The sequence below is a fragment of the Acinonyx jubatus genome, chromosome C2 (assembly GCF_027475565.1).
Source record: "Acinonyx jubatus isolate Ajub_Pintada_27869175 chromosome C2, VMU_Ajub_asm_v1.0, whole genome shotgun sequence".
NCBI classification, from domain to species: Eukaryota; Metazoa; Chordata; class Mammalia; order Carnivora; family Felidae; genus Acinonyx; species Acinonyx jubatus.
This window is the reverse complement of record NC_069384.1, coordinates 149,284,384-149,305,807: the sequence shown is the minus strand read 5'-3', so window position 1 is coordinate 149,305,807 and position 21,424 is coordinate 149,284,384.

Here is a 21,424-nt window from a genome sequence, read left to right as displayed (position 1 = left end):
CCGCAGAAACATACTGGACACATCCTTGTGGAAAGTTCTTTTGCACTGCTACTGACACTGAAAATCTCATAACAGGGCATGTTTCCCTCTTTGCCTTGGCTGTTAGGAAGCTCCAAGCTACATCCATAGTCTAGCAAGGAGACTTTGTGCGCTGCGTCCTGCGTAATGAGGGTCTGTCTCTGAGAGGTTCCCAGAATAAAGGACTTTCAGTTTTATTTTATTTACCTTTTTTTTTTTAATTTTTTTTCAACGTTTATTTATTTTTGGGTGTTTTATTTACTTTTTAAAAAAATGTTTCTTTATTTTTGAGAGAGAGAGAGAGAGTGTGCACACAAGGGGGGAAGGGCAGAGAGAGAGGGGGACAGAGGATCTGAAGCAGGCTCTGTGCTGACAGCAGACAGTCCGGTGCAGGGCTCAACTTCACGAACCACAAGATCATGAGCTGAGTTGAAGGCAGACGCTTACCCGACTGAGCCACCCAGGCACCCCAAGAACTTTCAGTTTTAAAGCTGGGAGCCTCCAAGAACACCGTCACAAGCTGGTCACCCTATGTGTAATGATCCCACAGTGCCACATCATCAAGGTGTCAATTACAAGGCCATCAAGGCACGTTTTATCAGAGCATCTTTGGTGGCCACACTGCACGGCTTTCTCAAACCATCCGGGGAATGAGGCTGGAAATAAATAAGTACACGGAGGTTGAATGTCTGTGCTGATTAATTGATCTTCGTCACAAGGGGCAGGGGCCTCGCGGGGAGGGTGGAGAGGGCAGGCTGTTGTTTTCAGGGGCCAGTCCCTCCTTCCGCGGGGGGGGGCGGGGGGGGGCCGCTGCTCCGCCGTCAGCCCCTCCCTCCAAGCGGGATTGGCCGGAAGTTCATGGTCTCCCTGCCGAGCTGGCACGCGGTGGCAGGGCTCAGATGAGCGGCTGGTGGCAGACTTGGGGCAAGTTTCAGGAGGGGCGGCGTCCAGGAATGATTACAAGGCAGACTGCCTGAGTTCGAATCCTGCCCATGACACCCACCAGCTGTGTGAGCTTGGCGAGTTACTTGTCCTTCTCTTCCTCAGTGTCGTCATTTACAAGGTGGGGATAATCATCGTGCAGGCCTCGAAGCGTTGCTGTGAAGAATATACACATTTCTCTCTCTCACGCACACACACACACACACACACACACACACACAGTGCATTTAGAGCAGTGCCTGGCACACTAGAAACTCAATAAATGAGTAAGCTCATTAAGCTTTCCCCTGGATCCCTGTCACCCCAGCTTCTCCGGATCCCAGATCCCAGTGTGTCCTCCCTGTCTGAAGACGAGTGCCCTTCCAGGCACTGGCTGGCGGCCGTGGCCTCCCTCTAGCTGGGAAGCACGCAGTGCGAGGGACGGCTCCGAGCAGCCCAGGCTGGCTGTTCCAGACCTTCAGGAGACAGGTCTGCTCAGCCTCTCGATAAAACTGTCAGAACCCAGAATGGGGGTTTTCTGCTCTGGGGTCAGCCCCAGGGGAGGGCCGACTTGAGGGGCGAGTCGCCACCCTCCTGCCCTAGGAATGCGGCTACCACGTGAGAGGCAGCGGAGCGTGGTCTGGGGAGCATGGGATCTGGTGTCACACAGCTGGGATCAAATCGCCAGCTTGTCGCTTCCTATTTATGTGACCTCTGAACGGTCTCTCGGTTCTCTGCACTCTAGCGTCTTAGTTCGGGATCTTCGTTCCGGACCATTCCCAGGACGCAGCAGCTCGTTGGCCGCGGAACCTGTCATGGGACCCACAGTGCGGTGGGAAATGGACCCGGTGAGGGCAGAGGTACCAGCTTGGTGTTGAGGGGCCCAGGGAGGGAGAAGCAAACTCCAAGTGGGAGTACCCAGGTGGCTTCACGGAGGAGGCGGCCTGTGAACCGACTCCCCCAAATAAGGAGGCACTTGACGGGAAGAGATGGAGGGTATTAGAAGCTGAATTATGTCCCCCTCAGATTCATTATTGAAGCCTTAACCCCCAGACCTCAGAATGTGACCGTATTTGGAGACAGGACCCTTAAAGAAGTAACTGAGGTAAAATGAGGCCAATGAGGGTCCTGATCCAGTAGGACTAGTGTCCTCTGTAAGAAGAGAAAGAGACACCAGAAATGCATGAGCACAGAGGAAAGGCCCGGTGAGGGCACAGTGAGAAAATGGCCATCTGCAAGCAAGCCATGGAGAGAGGCCTCAGGAGAAACCAAACTGGCCATTGCCTGGATCTTGGATGCCCAGCCTCCAGAACTGTGACAAAATTAATTTCTGTTCTGTAAGCCACTCAGTCTGTGGTATTTTGTTCTCACGGCCTGAGCTGACTAAGTTAGTGGGGAACGGCACAGTGTACTTGGCCGTGAGGAGAAGGGTCCTCAGGGGCGGTCAACAGCTGTCCGGCTTGGGGCAGTGGGTCGGCGATGGGAGTCAGGGGGAGGCCAGGGTGAATGGGGGATAGGGCGGGGGGGGGGGTGCGGACAGGCTGACTTTGGACAAGATATGGCCTAAGTGTAGTCAGGGAGCTGGGAAAATCTGACTGAGCCCAGGGTGGAGAGAGGGGTGTTGTTAAAGGAGTCCCCGAAATCATGGGGTCAAGTATAACCCATTTGTGCACCTTCTAGCTCTGCTGAGTACAGATTAATTTGAGCAGGTCTTATAGGATATAGTTGGCAGAATTCTTTAACATTTATTTATTTTTGAGAGACAGAGAGAGGCAGCATGAGAGTGGGGGGAGGGACAGAGAGACAGAGACACAGAATCCGAAGCAGGCTCCAGGCTCTGAGCTGTCAGCACAGAGCCGGACGCGGGGCTCGAACTCATGAGCTGTGAGATCGTGACCTGAGCCGAAGTCGGATGCTTCACCGACTGAGCCACCCAGGCGTCCCTTAGTTCGCAGAATTCTAAAGATGGAATGGTGAGCCTGGGTGGCTCAGTCGGTGAAGCATCCGACTTCGGCTCAGGTCATGATCTCACACTTCGTGGGTTCGAGCCCTGCATGGGGCTCTCTGCTGTCAGCGTGGAGCCCACTTCGGATCCTCTGTTTCCCTCTTTCTTTGCCCCTACCCCTCTCCCCACTCATGCATGCTCTCTGTGTGTGTCAAAAGTAAACATTAAACAATAAATATGGCCCCCCAAGATTCCTGTCCCCTGGGATTCATTACACACTACTCTAAGCACTGCTGTGAAGGATTTTGCATGTGTGATTAAAGTCCCAAGTCAGTTGATCTTAAGATCATGATAAAGAGATCATCTGGGTGGGCCTGACCTAATCAGGGAAGGCTCTTCTTCGCGGAAAGTTTTCTTCAGCTGGCTGCAGACAAGGGGACATTTGACACACCTTCCCCGACTTGCAAATGGAGGGACCATCTGAGAAGGAATGTGGTGCCTTAAAGAACTGAGAGCACCTCCTGGCTGACAGCAAGGAAATGGGGACCTCGGTCCAGTAATTATGGGAGCCGAATTCTGTCACCATCTTGAATGAACTTGGAAGAGGAGTTTTCTTCAGTGTCCAGGCGAGGCTCAGCCTCGTTCCAGCCTTGCGATTCCCCGAGCAGAGAGCTCAACTCTGCTGTGCCGGACTTCTGTATTGGCTACAGAACTGTGAGCTAATAAAGGGTGTCACTTATCCTACAAAGTTTGCGATATTTGGCCTCACAGGAATAGAAAAGTAATCGAGGGCAAACTGGAGTACTTGAGGGAGGGCGGGAGGCCACGCCTGCCTACTTGGAACAGGCACCGGGTCCGCCCAGAGGCTGGCTTAAGCATTCTCCACCGTGTGGCTGGCTAGGGGGGGTCCTAGGAAGCTGTGCTCAGTACGGCCCAGGTCAGCAGGGAGCCTCAGAGCATCTCAGCCTCCAGAAATCCCGGTTAGGGGAAGTCACAGCAGGAAGAGCCCAGTCTTTCATCACCCCCCAAATCACACGTGGGGAGCTGGAGGCTTGCGGGAGAGCCGGGGCTCCGCGGAGCAGTGAAGGAGTGGGTTCAGAAGGCCCACCTCTGGAACCCCAGCTCCACACTTGCCAGCTCTACAGCCTTGGACAGGTCGTATCAGCTCTCTGAGCCTCAGTTTTCCTGTCTGTACAGTGGGGATGGGCTGGTGAGGGAAGGGCTTCCGGGCAGAGGGAAGAGAGTGGGCACAGACACAGGTGTGGATGGGTGTGACATGTGCCGTGTGAGTTGAGGGCAGGGTGGATGGCGGAATGGAGAGTGGTCTTGGGGGATGGGCGGGGGCCAGGGGGTGAGTGTCAGCCAAGGAGGTTGGGCCCCATTGCGAAGGGTCTATTTCAGGGACAATTTGGATCACAGGAGGCGCGTGATGAGAGCTGGTCCCAGCAGCCCAAGTTCCAAGTGACGGAGATTTTGCTGGTGGCAGAGAAGAGGGGACAAAGGGGCTGCATCGGCGTGGTGCTCAGAAAGTGAAACAGACGAAATGTGAACGAGCTAAAAGGTGCCCGAGTGTGCTAAAAGGTGTGCTGTCTAGGCAAAGCGACAACCGTTCGGTGTACTTGGCCGTGAAGAGAAGGGTCCTCAGGGGCGGTCAACAGCTGTCCCGCCTGGGGCAGCGGGGAGGCGATGGGAGTCAGGGGGGAGGCCAGGGTGAAAGGGAGATGGAGGGGACCGGCTGACTTCGGACAAGATGAGGGCAGAGCTGGTCTTCAGGGGCCAGGTAGTGGGATCCGGACCTCTGGGCTGGTGACAGGAGACCTGGCAGCCATTTGTGTGCAGAGGGGATGCAGGAGTGCTCCCCCAGGGCTCTGCGAGGAGCAGCAGGCTCGGGGACAGACCTGGGAGACGCTGCAGAGTGAGGCAGCAGCCAGGGAGGCAGGACAGGAACCAGGAGAGGAGTTGGTCTTGGAAGATGCTGAGGGAGAAACGCATTTCAAGGAAGGAAGAGAGCAACGGTGTTCGGTGCTCCCAGGAGTAAAGGAAAGGAGCCCGAAGGGGCTGCCGGATTCGCCAAGGATGCCCTTGAGGACGTTGGCCGGAAGCCGCCGCGAGCCAAGCCACGTGGAAGCACCCGGGAGAAATGCTTCTGGTCCCTCAGTCCTCTGGTCCTCACAATTCTCGCTGGTCAAGTAAGAGCCAATATAGGAGTCAGGGTTGTCGTTAAAAACCAAATCGGGGTCAGGAAAACACCTCTGGCAAGAGAGGCGCAGAGTTCCAAAGGCAGGTGGACAAGCGGAGCTTTGGAAATGGCCGGCAATGCCTCCAGTGCCCAGAAGGTGGCAGCACCTCATCAAGTGACACGTCGTCTCTCTCGGAAGACTTGCATTTTATCATCTCATTGATTTATTCTGCAAGCATGCTTTGCCCTGCTGCTAGGTGCTGAGCTCTTGGCCAAGCCCTGGAGATTTTCTCTCTCTCTCCCCTCATGGAGCCTACATGAGGCAGATAAAACACACAAGAGATCTGTCATCATAACTATCAATTCACCCTCTGACTTCAAAGCCTTATCTCAACCCTCAAAAAACTTCAAAGCTTTATCTTCTCCAAGTTACAGGGCAACCTTTCTAGAGTGTGACATGTATCCCTTCCTCCTTGAACAAAAGGTACCAAAAGTCCCTTGCTTGGGCGTGGGACACATTGAGCACATTTTCCAAAGACGGCTACTCTAATATCTCCCAGCCCCACCGCATCTTCCTGATCAGACTTTGACTCTTCTCCGACTGCTAGAAAGGGGTTATACGCCGTCCTCTTGCATCCAGGCTAGCGGAAGGACACTCTAGGACTTTTCTTTCCTTTTGCCAAAATGTTTATTCCTTTTTGAGAGAGAGAGAGAGAGGAGGAGTGCGAGCGCAGGGAAGGGGCGGGGTGGGGGATGTAGGGTAAACAGGACAGGAGTGATCTGTGCTGTGGTGACAGTTCCTGTCCAGCCAGGCAAATAGACCACATCAAAGCTCTAGAATCCACTGGCTAAAAACTTGAAGGCAGGACGAGGTTATCTGGCTCCAGGCGCCGCACCTTTTGACCTCATCGCCAAATATAGAATGTGTAGGGCTAACCTCCCTTTCCTCAGAGTTATTGTCAGAGTGGCTGTTGAGAACATGCAGGAAGCTGGGGCGGGTCCAGGGCGGTCCCGGGGTGACCTCGCTCCAGCCCAGGCCACCACTTCCCACCGTTCGTTCGTTCCCACACTAGCCTCTCGACTCTCCCTCGAGTGCCTGCTTCTGGTGCCCTCACCCCCAGTCACAGGGCGGCAAGAGAGGGGTCTGCCCCCGTGCTCAGACCACCGCAAGGCTTCCCTCTGCGCCTGGGATGAGACGGAAGCCGGCCAGCCTCCCAAGGCTCTGAGTGAAGCAGCCCCACCGGTGTCCCCAGCCCCGCCCCACAGCGCTCTCTCCCTCCCTCCCTTGCCTGCCCTCAGGACGCACAAAGGTCTCCCGCTCAGGCTGGTAGGGCCTGCCGGTTCTGCCTGCTGAGCTGCCCGGCACACCTCAGCCTCCTCCACTCCCTCGCCTCCCCTAACATTTGCCTCAGGAGCAAGATAAATGGACCCTGGCCTCGCCCTTCTTCGCCTCCTGTCCCTGTTCTGTCCTGCACCACGAGGGGACTGTGGCTGTGTGAGGACACCCCAGACTGCAGGCCCACATGGCCTCCATAAACTCCCCTCTCCACGGCCACTCCCCAGGCCTCGCCATGTGGGCCCCGGCAGAAAAGTCTGGTCTCAGGCGGATGGACCTAGAAAAGAGGCTGGGATGATTGAGAATAGCGGGGTCCCGGGTACCTTGAGATGGAGAAAGACCTCTTCGAATGGCTGACCCAAGGGGGCTGCCAGGAGCCCAGTGGGAAGCCCAAGGAGAGAATGTTTGTGGGGTAAACTTCTAGGTCCAGTGGCTAAATGGGAGTTATCCGGAGCAAGCTGAGAAGTACATCCACGTGTCAGTAACTGCAGGAGGTATGGAGTTTCGGGGAGTCCCCAAAGAACCTTCAAAACACCCCGTGATAGAAAGAGCCGGCCTTGAACATCTGCCACGCTCAGGAATCAATGCTTTAGGAAAGTACCAGAACAGCAAACTCTCTCCTGCCCTTTTCCCTTGAGCTTGGCCTCTGGAGGGGTCAGAACACCAAGGGCAAACTGGGCAGATGTGGGGGGCGGCAGGGAGGTGAGCAAGGCGGCACTATGGAAGGCTGTCCCGACTCCGCTTAGAAACTCAGGTGGGGAAGTCAGGGAGGGATCGGTAGCGAGTTATTTCTCTTTCTTCTCCGGACTCAGTCCTCTTTGCCCTTTACCCAACCACTGTCACTCCAGGCTCAGGGTGCGGGAAGGAGACGGAGGGAGGAGACGGAGGGAGGAGAAAAGCGCCCCCTGGGAGCGTCGGATGCCCAAATGCTGGCCCTGCCTCTTGTGGACTGCCCTGTGGGTGCACTGGAGACATCACCCATGGGTGGGTCATTCCCTCAACAGGGCGACGTGACCTCAAGACAAGTGCTTACCCCTTCTTCGCGTCTGCACGCACGTCCTCCTGAGTGGGCTTGCATGCAGCCCAGGGACCAGGCTCTCCCGGCCGCCCTCTTGAAGGCCCCCTATCAGACCCAGGGTAGGAGGAGGGACAAGTCTTGCTTCAAGAAACCCTCTTTCCAGTTTAACTTCCAGTCCCAAGCTTCTGGCTGGTGGCACGTGTTGGGCTAAAGGTGAAAAGCCAATTTGGTGGCCAACTTTCTGTAAGTCTCGGACTTCATTCCAGACTGGGGGTGGGGGAGGGAGGGGGCTCTTGGCAGCGTTTTTCTTACCTATGGAGCTCTGACTAAAATCTCTGAGCTAGGAAATGCCCTTTGAAAAAGTCTTGTTACATGAACAGTTTTGCATCTGGAGGCATTCAAAATGCACCTCCATGGCATCAAGATGATTTAAAAAACTTTTTTTTTAACATTTATTTATTTTTGAGAGACAGAGAGACAGAGTACATGTGGAGGAGGGGCAGAGAGAGAGGGAGACACGGAATCCGAAGCAGGCTCCAGGCTCCGAGCTGTCAGCACAGAGCCCGACGCGGGGCTCGAACTCACGGACCGCGAGACCATGACCTGAGCCGAAGTCAGACGTTGAACCTTCTGAGCCATCCAGGCGCCCCCATGTCTTCTCTCCTCTTCATCTGCTTGTTGTTAGTTAATGCACAGGCCCCAGCACTGACCCTCGGCCAGCAGAAGAAAATTGTTTTTGTCCCGATACACTCTACTCTTGACAGCAAATGTAGGGATGGGCGTCTAAGATTTTCTGTCCGGTGCTGGGTTGTATCTTCTGCTCTGCCGAAGTTCCTGCACAGCAGAGTTCACTCATTCTCTTCCGCTCATGCGTGGTAACTGGCTTAGAAGAAGAGACGAGAGGAAAAGAGAGCATATGAGAGATTATTCTGCTAAATTTAGTACTTATTTATAGAAACCATGGTACCTCCCTCCACTTTAGCCACAGCCAAGGAAGGGCTGTCGGGCTGCCCGGGAGCAGCTGCGTAAAAGGAATGCGCTCTTGGTTCCAAAGCGATCACGGCCAGGAGAGTGGATGCATTAAGTTTGTTTTTGTTCAGTCTGGTCTAATTGCACTTGTGTGGAATGTAGAATGTCACCAGGTGGCTGATTACAAAGTGACTGGACCAAAAAAAAAAAAAAAGCAATAGCTTCTATATTAGTCAGGCATGACAAAATGCCATGGGCTGGATGGATGGCTTAGAGAATGGGACTTTTTTTTTTTTTTTTTTTCCTCACAGTTCTGGAGGCTGAGACGTCCAAAATCAAGGTACCTGCAGATTTGGTTCTTTGGTGAGGACCTCTTACTAGCTTGCTGGGTCCCCACATGGCAGTGGGGGGGGCGGGGTGTAAGGAGAGTCCTAATCTCTCTTCCTCTTCTTAAAAGGACACTAATCCTGTCAACGGGGGCCCCACTCTCATGACCTCATCCAACCCTAATTACTCTCCAAACACCATCGGGCTGGGAGGGTGGGGCTTTCGCATAGGAATTTGGATATTCAGTCCCTGAAGTTTCTCTATAAACAAAGAGCAGCCGGTTAAGAAGTTCGTGAGAAATACAGCACAAAAGGTTTGTGTTACAATGTGTCACTATTGTGTTTCTTTGCGCCGTTCTTTGTTAGATCTTTGCCCGCTGACCTGGAGCCTACCTCCCCATTCCCCTCCTGCTGGAAACTTAACCGGCCCTCCCTGGGAATTGCCTGTTGAGTTCTGAGAGAGGGATCAGATGTGGAGGGGGGAATGTATCTCACAGACAATTATGCACCACCAACAGCACGCCTTTCTGGGCCACTAGGTTCTAGCCCTGTTCATTGTGTTGGAGTGACCTTGAAACCCTTCCTAACAAGTGAGTTACTGATACATAACTGCTGCCCGGGCTGGTATTGATTTTAATCGACTTCCTCCCCGCCTTTCGTTCCTTTTGTAATTCATGTCGGAGTTCCTTCTCTCCCGGTAAATTTGGGCCTAAATTTGTGCCGTTTGGAGTTTTCCTTTGAATCAGTCATACTGTCTGCTTGGTTCCGTCAGTTGATACGAATGAAATACATCCTTCAACACGTGTTCATTTGTTACAGCTGCATGAGTCACGAGACCTTACCGTGTGCTGAAAATTATCTTTTTATAAAAATGCTTATTTATTTTTGAGAGAGCGCGAGCACGAGTGGGGGGCGGGGAGGGGACAGAGGATCTGAAGCGGGCTCGGACAAAGCCCGATGTGGGGCCCGAACTCACAAACTGTGAGACCATGACCCGAACTGAAGTGGGACACTTAACCGACTGAGCCACCCGGGCGCCCTCCCCCGCAAAATTATCTTTGAACACAAGGAAGCCTTCGGGAGAAGTGGCAAGATTCCACTTCCAGAGAAGGTCTGGCTGAATCTCTCAGATCCTTGTCTTCTCCATCTCTGGTCATAGCCACTCATCCTTCCAGTTGCTCAGACTCCAAAACCTTGAGATCATTCTTGACCCTTTCTTTGCTTGTACCCCCTCGTCCAACCTTGTGGTGGGCTGAATAATGGTCCACCTCCTAATCTCTGGAACCTGTGAATGTCTTACTTTATGTGGCAAGGGGGACATTGTAGATGTGAGTATATTAAAGATTCTGAGATGGGGAGATTATCCTGGATTATTTATTTATTTAAAAGCTTATTTACTTTTGAGAGAGAGAGAGAGTATGCAAGCAGGGGAGAAGAAGAGAGAGAGGGAGACAAAGGATCCTGAGCGGGCTCCGTGCTCACAGCAGAGAGTCCGATGCAGGACTTGAACTCATCAACCGCAAGACCATTACTTGAACCCAAGTCAGATGCTTAACCGACTGAGCCACCCAGGCGTCCCTATCCTGGATTACTTCAATGGGCCTAATCTAATCACAAGAAAGGCAAGAGGCTGCAAGTCAGAAAAAGGAGATGTGGGCACAGAAGCAGAAGCTGGACTGATGGGCTCTGAAGGCAGGAGGGGTGGGGCCATAAGCCAAAGAACACACAGTGACCTTGAGAAGCAGACAAGGCAAGGGAATGGATTCTCCCCTCCGGAGCCTGTGGAAGGAACCAGCCCCAACGGTACCTTGATTCTAACCCCAAAGACTCGCTTCAGACTTCTGAGCTTCAGAACTGGAGAAGAGTAAATTTGTGTTGTTCTAAGCCAGCAATAGGAAACTATTCTAGAGCCTTTTCTGCTCTCTGGATGCGGGAGATGAGAGTCCAAGGTCTGCCAAGGAGACCTTCTGGCTTTCACCCTTGGCATGCTTTAGAGGCTCCCGCCAGGATCAATTTCCATCGCATTATAGTTGCTACAGTTACTACTCCGAACCTCTAAAGGCCTGACACTCCACACCCATCAGGAGATCCCCTCCCTCCATCCACCATCCACCAGCTCAGCCCCCGGGACCGTTCAGACAATTGCACTGCCACAGCTCCTCAGGGGCCATCTGTACCTACAACCAGCAAGGTAATCAGCGCCAAAGTCCCATTTCAGGTTTGCTTTCTCAGGCTGCTCCCAGCATGATCTGTTGCAGGTCAGGTTCCCCCAGGAATCAGACTCTGAGATGCAGATTTGCATACAGGAAGCCTTCTGGAGAGCGCCCCGAGACCAAGAGGTGTGGGGAAAGGATGGGAAGAGATAGACTCCTTGGGGAGGGGGGGGGGAGACCATCGAATTGCAATGCAGCCAGTACAAGGCTCACAGCTGTCAATCCTGCAGAGGTTTGAAGCTGGGGTAGCCCTTCCGTGTTGTCTGCGCAGGGGCCCAGCTTTTCACGTTCTTTCATCGGTGGTGTTGCCTGTACGTGGGCTCCAGGAAGGGGGTGCAGCCTTGGGCAAGGTAGTTTTTCCCAGCCCCAGGCAATCCTTGGAAAGAGAGAGTCCCCTGAGGGCTTTCAGCCCAGCTCAGGTCAACCTTCTCAGCAGCTGGGTGAATGAGTTCTGGCAGGGGTGAAGGGGCAGGTCCGGATGCCGTCTATCCCAATGACCTTTTATTGTTATTATTTTAAGTGTATTTATTTATTTTGAGAGAGAGAGATAGCATGTGTGCAAGTGAGGGAGGGGCAGAGAGAGAGGGAAAGAGAGTATCCTGAGCAAGCTACACAAAGTTAGCACAGAGCCTGATGTGGGGCTCGAACCCGAGATCCGTGAGACAATGACCTGAGCCGAAGTCAGACGCTTAACTGACTGAGCCCCCAGGTGCCCCTCAGTGACCTTTTATGCCAGCTATCAGATTTTATCACTATCCTGCTTAAAACCCTCCAGTGACATACAATGAAATTCATGTGCAGTAAGCCCTACATTCTATGGCCACTAATTACCTTCCTCATGAGCTTGGCCACTAATTACCTTCCTCATGAGCTTACCAGGCTCCCTTCGGCTCACCAGGCTCTGTCATATTAGCCTCCTTTCTATTCATTTGCTCAATATTTACTGAACATTTACTCTGGACTAAACAGTGCTCTAGGTCAGGGGTTCACAAACTGTGCCCGTAGGCCAGATTGTGACGCTGTTTGTTTTTATAAATAAAGTTTTATTGGAACACAGCCATACCTATTTGTTTCAGTATTGTCTATGGCTGCTTTCGTGCTACAACAGCAGGGGTGAACAGAGACCATCTGGCCCACGAAGCCTAAAATACTATTTGATCGTTTACAGAAAAAGTTTGCTCACATCTCTTCGAGTTCAGTGCTGATATACATTGCAAGCCTCAAATTTGAGCCACATATGTAATGTTAAATTTTCTAGTAGCCACATTAAATGAGTTTATAGAAAAGGAACAGGCAAAATAAATTTCAATGATACATTAAAAAAAATTTTTTTTTAAATGTTTACTTATTTTTGAGACAGAGAGAGACAGAGCATGAGCAGGGGAGGGGCAGAGAGAGAGGGAGATACAGAATCTGAAGCAGGCTCCAGGCTCCGAGCAGTCGGCACAGAGCCCGATGCGGGGCCTGAACCCATGGACAGTGAGATCATGACCTGAGCCGAAGTCGGACGCTTAACCAACTGAGCCACCCAGGCGCCCCGCAATGATGCGTTTTATACAACCCGATATGTCCCAAATACCATTTCAACATATAACCAATATGACAAATTATCAGTGAGGTATGTTACATTCTTTGTAATATGAAGACTTGAAAATTCAGTGTGTATTTCACGCTCAGTGCACAGCTCACTGTGGGCGAGCCACTATTCTGGTGCTTCTGGTGTTGGATGGTGCAGATGACACAGGGGTGAATAAAGCAGAGAGAATTAGGCTCACATTCCTAATGGAGAGTAGAAACCATAAGCAACCAGATAAAATCAGCAGATGAACATAACAGATAAAATAGAGTTTACGCCTGATGGTGTGGGTGTTGGGGCAGACGTTGTCACAGGGAAGGTTACACTGAAAAGTCACTCACTGGGCTCTGTAAGGTGCGTAGTGAAGGAGTAACCTCACCCAAAGAGAGGTCTGGCCTTTGCCTCAGCTCCTAGGAGGGATCTCCAGTCCCCCAGGATGTCTTGGCTGTAGAAATGTCTTTGTTTGCCCGGGAGCTTTGGACAAGGGACAATCTGACAATATGACTTATGGTGGTGGCTTTGGGCCATGCTGTCAGCTCCGACCTCCAGAGGAACTGGAGTCTACAGTATTAGCTGACATCTGGAAAGGGCTGGGGACGGAAGGCCAGCAACCTGTGTGGTGTGGGACCAAGCTCCAATAAGTACTCTGGACACCAAAGGCTAGGGTGACTTCCCTGGTTGGCATTAGCCTATGAGTATTGTCACTGTCTGTGGCTGGTAGGAGAGAAGGCCATTGCCTGTGGCTCCACAGGAGAGGACAACCAGAAGCTTCATGCGTGGCCTCTGCCCCGTGCATCCCTTCTCTAGGCTGACTTTCCCTGTATCCCTTCCCTGTAATAAACCATAACCATAACAACGTTCAGTGAATTCTTCTAGCAAATTATCAAACCTGAGGGGGGTTTTAGACAGATGTTTGGACTTACGGAAGTGAAGTGGTCTCTTGCGGGTATTGATTCCTATCACAAGTAAACGTGCCTGAAATAATCAGCAAGCACAAAGGCAGTATCTTAGGCCAGAGGCATCCAGCAGCTTCGGTGAGTTTAGAAATTTTAAGTGCAAGGATCCTATTAGTTCCCTTGAGATGGCCTGATGACTGAGGGTGACAGGGACGGTGATAATTCCAAGACGTTTGCAAAGCTGTGCTTAAGGCTCGTGTGATTTGCCTTGTGAATGGGCGTCTTGCTTACTGGAGATGGTGGAAGGTGTGAAAAATGGACGTGACCGGAACCATTTTAGAACAGAGCCAGAGGGACCATTACGGAGAGACTGCCTTTCCTGTCTGTTTAAACTGGGCCAAAATCTTTGGACAGGGCAGAGCAGTAACTCTTCTACAAGCAATTGTTTGAGAAGTCAACAGGGCAACGGGCATCCCGATCATGAAACCTGGGTCTGGACTTTCTGAGCGCAGACTCACTAACTAATGCAGGCTGAGAACATTTTCATTTGTTAATACTAATTAACAAGTACTAATTAACAGCCCATCGATGTGTTAGTACCAACTGACAATTTCATTTTCTCTCTATTTTATTTTATTTATTTTATTTTATGTTATGTTATGTTATGTTATCTTATTTTATTTTTTTAAAGCTAAAATAATATCTTTAGTTTTTAATTGTTTTAATTGCTTATTGTCAAGTTGGCTAACATACAGTGGATACAGTGTGCTCTTGGCTTCGGGAGTAGATTCCTGTGGTTCATCGCTTCCATACAACACCCAGTGCTCATCCCCACAGGTGCCCTCCTCAGTGCCCATCACCCACTTTCCCCTCTCCACCCCCACCCCCCAATCAACCCTCAGTTTGTTCTCTGTACTTAAGAATCTCTTATGGTTTGCCTCCCTCTCTGTTTGAAACTGCATTTTTCCTCTTCCCTTCCCCCATGGTCTTCTGTTAAGTTTCTCAAATTCCACATATGAGTGAAAACATACGATCTCTGTCTTTCTCTGACTGATTTATTTCACTTAGCATAGTACCCTCCAGTTCCATCCAGGTTGTTGCAAATGGCAGGATTCCGTTCTTTCTCATTGCCAAGTAGTATTCCATTGTATATATAAGCCATATCTTCTTTATCCACTCATCGGTTGATGGACATTTAGGCTCTTTCCATCATTTGGCTGTTGTTGAAAGTGCTGCTGTAAACATAGGGGACATGTGCCCCTATGCCTCAGCACTCCTGTATCTCTTGGGTCAATTCCTAGCAGTGCTATTGCTGGGTCGTAGAGTAATTCTATTTTTAACTTTTTGAAGAACCTCTACACTGTTTTCCAGAGCGGCTGCACCAGTTTGCATTCCCACCAACAGTGCAAGAGGGTTCCCGTTTCTCCACATCCTCCAGCATCTGCTGTCATCTGAGTCGTTAATTTTAGCCATTCTGACCAGTGTGAGGTGGTATCTCATTGTGGTTTGGATTTGTATTTCCCTGATGATGAGCCATGTTGAGCATCTTTTCATGTGTCTGTTGGCCAACTGGATGTCTCTGGAAGTTTCTATCCATGTCTTCTGCCCATTTCTTCACTGGATTATTTGCTTTTCAGGTGTTGAGTTTGGAAAGTTCTTTATAGATTTGGGATACTAACCCTTTATCTGAGATGTCGTTTGTGAGTATCTTTTCCCATTCTGTCGGTTGCCTTTTAGTTCTGCTGATTGTTTCCTTTGCGGTGCAGAAGCATTTTATCTTGATGAGGTCCCAATAGTTCATTTTTGCTTTTATTTCCCTTGCCTTCAGTGACATGTTGAATAAGAATTCGCTGCAGCTGGCTCTCTCTCTCTTTTTGTTTAAGTTTATTTACTTATTCTTGAGAGAGAGAATGAGAGAGAGAGAGAGAGAGTACATGAGTGGGCGGGGGAGGGGCAGAGAGAAAGAGGGAGAGAGAATCCCAAGCAGGCTCCACGCTGTCAGTGAGGAGCCTGATGAAAAGCTCGGACTCACGCATGAACCGTAAGATCACAACCTGGGCCAAAAGCAAGAGTCAGACCCTTGCTGACCGGTTGCTTTTATCCCACAGATGGCACACTTTTCGGACAATTGCCGAAATCTGTGCTTCTTGAACTTCAATTCTTTGATCCCAAAGAAGCACTCATTTGCCTCTGACGGTGGCTCTTTGCTTTCAGGTTGGCAAAGGTACACCCCAAGCGGGAACCTCATCCTCCAACGGCTTTTCTGCCAACGTGAGGGCAGACGTCGGGGAAAACAACAGACAGTAACAAGAACGTATCGATAACCCACTCTGAGTGGCGAGTGAATGGGGTCTGGCTGCAGGGGTTCAGTGGGAAAAGGTCTGTGGCCCCTGGAGACAAAAAAACAGTTTTTCCAGAATCATGGACCTGACAGGCCAGACATTGCCCATAGACCATGTCTGCCATTGTGTAGAAGTGTCCCCACCGATGCCTATGCCTAAGTTGAGTCATCTTAAATGCACTACAGGGGGCGAATAAATGCAAAAACCAAAAAATGGGGTCTGCCAGGGAGCCGGGAAGAACCACGCAGCCACCTTGGGTCTCCCAAAGCCCCGACCATTCATCTAACATGCAGCTGCTCTTTCCCCAACTTAATTTCTCTCGTTCCGGAGAGGACTGTTGCCATGTTACAAGGACATCGGGGTGGCAAGAGTCTGGGAAAGAGGGGTCATTTTTCTGCAGAAGCAGAATGGACTTCCTGCACCTGTGCCACAAGCTTTACAGAGTGTGTAGCTCGTGCTTTTGCAGAAAAGTCAGCCCGGGCATTTTCCCGGTGCTCAGGTTTCGTCCTTCTAGATGAGCCTCAATTGTGAGGACAGCAGCTTCAGAACGTAAGAGAACAGGAGCGAGAAGATGGTGTCCTTGCGGCCCCCTTCTTAACTCTGAAGACTTCAGACCGTGTGTGAAGTTTGCAAATAAATGTCGTTGGCTAAGGTTCAGGGCGTGACTGTCCCTTTCGTGCACAAGGAAAGGAAAAGGTTTTGAACCCTCCGGTAGCTCGAAAGCAGGTGGTGCTTGCAAAGCTTATTGTAACCTTTCATTTCATTTCATTTTATTTTATTTTATTTGCTTTTTTAAAAGTTTACTTATTTATTGAGAGAGAGCACGCACCTGCACAAGTTGGGGAGGGGCAGAGAGAAGGAGAAACAGAATCCCACACAGGCTCCACACCATCAGTACAGAACCTGATGCAGGGCTCGAACTCACAAACTCTGAGATCATGACCTGAGCTGAGATCCAGAGCTGGACACTCAACCGACTACACCACCCAGACACTGCTTGTTTTAGCCTTTTAAAAGCCTGCTCATGGGGGCACCTGGGTGGCTCAGTCGGTTAAGTGTCCAATTTCTGCTCCGGTCATGATCTCACAGTTTCGTGAGTTCGAGCCCTGCGTTGGGCTCTGTGCTGACAGCTCGGAGCCTGGAACCTGCTTCGAATTCTGTGTCTCCCTCTCTCTGTGTTTCTCCCCTGCTCGTACTCTGTCTCTCTCTCTCAAAAATAAATAAAGATTAAAAAACTTTTTTAAAAAGCCTGCTCATGTTTATCTTCGCAAGGAAGGGGTTCAGGGATGGAAATTTTAGTAAGTTCATAGGGTACAGCAGTTGATAGAAAAAACAGAACCCCACAGTCTATAGTATCTAGCCAGGCCTAGGAATCTACAAAGCTGTGACTTTGTGGTCGGTCTAGAAAATTCCTGGATTACTTTGATACTTTTTAAAGACAGCTGGCTTAGACTATGACCCAGGTAATGAGCCATGTCTAGAAATAATTGTAATTTTTCCCTAGAGACTTTATGTCCTTTTTCAACTAACGGTTGCAGCAAATACATGGAATCTTTTATGGATGCCTCTTTGGTAACTGACCACAGCAAGAGGGAGTGTCCACGTATTGTAGAAGGGTGGGTCTCCCAGGAACAGGAGTACTTAAATCTTGAACTTGTAGGGGTCTACGTCAGGCTGTCCTAAAATGTGCCACTTTGGCACATGGATAATTTTAATTTCTTTTTTAAAGTTTCTGTATTATTTGTTTTGAGAAAGAGAGAGAGAGAGAGAGAGAGAGCCAGTAGTGGAGGGGCAGAGAGAGAGAGGGGGACAGAGGATCCAAAGGGGGCTCTGTGCTGACAGCAGAGAGCCCAATGCAGGTCTTGAACCCACGAAGTGTGAGATCATGACCTGAGCCGAAGTCAGACGCTTAACCGACTGAGCCGCCCAGGCGCCCCTGGCATATGGATTATTTAAAATAAAAGTTACTTACACGGGGCGCCTGGGTGGCGCAGTCGGTTAAGCGTCCGACTTCAGCCAGGTCACGATCTCGTGTTCCGTGAGTTCGAGCCCCGCGTCGGGCTCTGGGCTGATGGCTCAGAGCCTGGAGCCTGTTTCCGATTCTGTGTCTCCCTTTCTCTCTGCCCCTCCCCTGCTTACACTCTGTCTCTCTCTCTCTCTCTCTCTCTCTGTCTCTCTCTCTGTCTCTCAAAAATAAATAAACATGTAAACAACAACAACAACAAAAAAAAGAAGAAGAGATAGGTCACAGATTTTTGGGCACCTCAATTAAATTAGGGGAGTTTTGTTGGAATTCTTCCTCTTCTGTGTCAAGGACAGACCGTGAGCAACATAAAAGATCAGGTTCAAATTGGTCAGGAATTATAAGGCGAGGTCTCCATTAGAGGCAAAACATATTAGCCCTTTTAATTTAGACAGAAGACCTCTGCCTGGGGACCGGGACTGCACCACAGTGGAGTGAAAGTTCCCAGGGCCATTTGTACTGGTTGTGATACAAAATCTCTCTGAACTTTGTGAGATACCTCCACCATGGAAACTTCCTTTTCACTCTGAGGGATTTGTTGTTTTATAAGGGTGGGGTTTAAATTAGAAAGCATAGCTCAGTAGAACTTGACAAGGCAGGGGCGCCTGGGTGGCTCAGTCGGTTAAGCGGCCGACTTCGGCTCAGGTCATGATCTCGCGGTCCGTGAGTTCGAGCCCCGCGTCGGGCTCTGTGCTGACGGCTCAGAGCCTGGAGTCTGTTTCAGATTCTGTGTCTGCCTCTCTCTGACCCTCCCCCGTTCATGCTCTGTCTCTCTCTGTCTCAAAAATAAATACACATTAAAAAAAAAAAAAGAATTTGACAAGGCTGCCCATTAATTTTAATTTTAGTTTCCCCGCGGCTGTTTAGGGGAGTCATTGGTAATAGTTTCCCGGGGATCCCCTCAGAGCCGGTCACCTGTGGGTGAAGCACATACGGGGTCCTTCCTTTGAAGGTAGACATGAGGACATTTGAGAAGAATTTACAGAGGACCTTCGAGGACAGTCTCTTTTCCAGAACCCCAGTCATTGTCTTGTAGCTGAGGCATTATTCTTTGGACCAGCATTTTTTTCTGATGTTGGACCCCTGGCTGGCAGGGGAGCAGGGTGGGGTGGGGGTTGGGTAGAGGCAACGGGGGAGGCCCCAGGTATTATTTTGAGATTTTGGCCTTGATGCCGTTGTAGCTATTGGTGGATTTTTGCTTGTGATCTTGCTCAGGGTCCTTTCATAACGCTCAGCTGTGGTGGTCATGAACTCAGGCAGTGGTTTCCCACCTTATTTGCAAGCACTGATTTCAGGAGATAATCCATTTACGGGAAGAGCGGCCAGGGCAGGCGGGGTGAGTTTATTTATTGCACGGGACCCCAAACGCCGTAGAAAAAGGCCTTCCGAACGCGCTTTAAAATCTGCCACAGATTTATCTTTCTTTTGTCTGCATGTTTGTGTAATAGACCAATCAGGGTGAGCAGGAAAGCCTCTAGGAATGGCTTGTAAAACTCCAGTTTCTATTTGGCCGGCCCTTTCCGGTTGAGGATGTCTCATTAATCACTCCTGGGGTTTTGCCATCTGCTTCCTGGGCCCATCTGGGCTTCCCCAGCTCCTGCCACCAAGTGCACAAGCTGACAAAGATCTGGCAGCCCGGGGCCACAGGACTGAATAATGACTCTAAACTTTTCAAAAAACTTTTTTTTTAAAAAAATATTTACGTATTTATTTTGGGGGGGGGGAGCAAAAGCAAGGGAGAGACAGAGAGAGAGAGAGGGAGAGAGAATCCCAAGCAGGCTCCACACTGTTAGCACAGACCCCGATGCGGGGCTTGAACCCATGAACCGTGAGATCGCAACCTGAGCCGAGATCAAGAGCCGGTCACTCTACCACCTGAGCCACCCAGGCAGCCCCCCACCCTCACATACTTTTTAAAATGTTTATTTATTTATCTTGAGAGAGAGAGCAAAAAACTTTTCTTTTTTTAAAGTTTATTTATTTATTTTGAGAGAGAGAGACAGCATGAGCAAGTAAATGCAGGGGCAGAGAAGGAGAGACAGAATCCCAAGCAGGCTCCATGCTGTCAGCACGGAGCCCAATGGGGGGGCTTGAACTCGCGAACTGTGAGATCATGACCTGAGCAGAAATCGAGAGTTGGTCGCTTAACCGACTGAGCCACCCAGGCGCCCCGGGAGCAAAATCTTTTGAGTTTCCTCCGTAGGTAGAGCAAATTCTGTAACCTTGGCCCTGGAGTTCAGTCTTTGACCAAAGAATGATGATGATACCTGGGCGGGTTTGTCAGCGATGTTGGGCAATTCTACTTGAAAAGGTAACGGTCTAATCTCTTGAAAAGGTAACGGGAGGGGCAGAGGAAGGCGGTTCAGACAGAGAATTAGTAAAATGTGAGCACTCAGGGAGGGCCTGGGGGGCAGTAGGAACCAGGCCAGTCCCAGCACCTTGCGTTTTAGATACCTCTTGCAACTTTTTCATTAGCCTTCTGTAATGAGTCTTTTAGTGAAGCTATTTTGGGATCTTCAAGCCAAGTTTCTGCGGACCAGTTAAAGTAGCTATCCTGTTTGGTTTATTCAACGTGGGATCACCTTGTGCATTTCTTCAATGAGCGATCGTGTTTAACTGGAATGTAGCCCATCATGGCCACCACAACACTACATTACTTTCAGTAAAATTTTGCCATTTTGCCAGATAACTGCAGCTTCCGGGACTGTAGTTCCCGAACACAAAGTAAGCCCAAGTGTCAGAGGGTGGCACGCATGCTTAAGTCTTCATGTATAAGGAAACCCGCTTAAACAAGTTTTATTCACCTGAGGTCTCCAGCTGGACCCAGTCCAGCTCTTCAGTTGGACCCAGACTAACTCCCACCAGAACCTCAAACCATTCTTAATTGGCGAGCGCTGGAATTTTCCACTCAGAAACCTGGGGATTGAGATCTGAAAGGCTAGGAGCTTGGTTCTGGGCGGAGCTGTGTGCCCACCCCCTTGGCAACGGGAAGAACCCTCTGCCAGCTCAATGTGCCCTACAAGGGAAAGCCAGTTCCATCAGGACCTTGACGTGGATGGCAGAGCTCAGAACTGAGAAGAGCTTACCCACCATGACCCTCAGAAATGGCGAGAAAGATGGCGAACTCAAAGGCCTTGAGGGGGCCAATGTCTGCGTTTCTCAGTGACCCCCAAACTCTGCCGGCAGTCCCCCTCAGATCTTGTCGCTGTTATCAGATCTGTCAAAGAACAAAAATTCAGGGTCACCCGGAGCTTGAATTGCTGCTTGAGGGTATGGAAGGCAATGGCCGAGAACAAGCGAAGGCACAGAAGTGAAGGATGCGTTTCATATAGGCAGACGAAAAACCCTTTAAGACTAAAAGCAAAGCCAAGCCAGTTACCAGTCATCTTGAGAAGATAAACACTGTGAATGATGAAAAAGTTAAGGGAGCGAAGAAAGCTTTTGTAGATACACGAAAGGAACTCATTTCTCAACAGCTGATTCCTCAGCAGTGTCACGAACACGAACCAGTTCATGCTGATGAGGCAATTAATGGTTCAGTTGGAATACGCCAGTGGTACATCCCATGTCCCCCAGAGGCCCGATACATTAAATGTTTTCTACGGTTTTGTTTTTAAAAGTCTTGTGAATGTACAGGCAATAGGCACAATTTAAAAATAAAC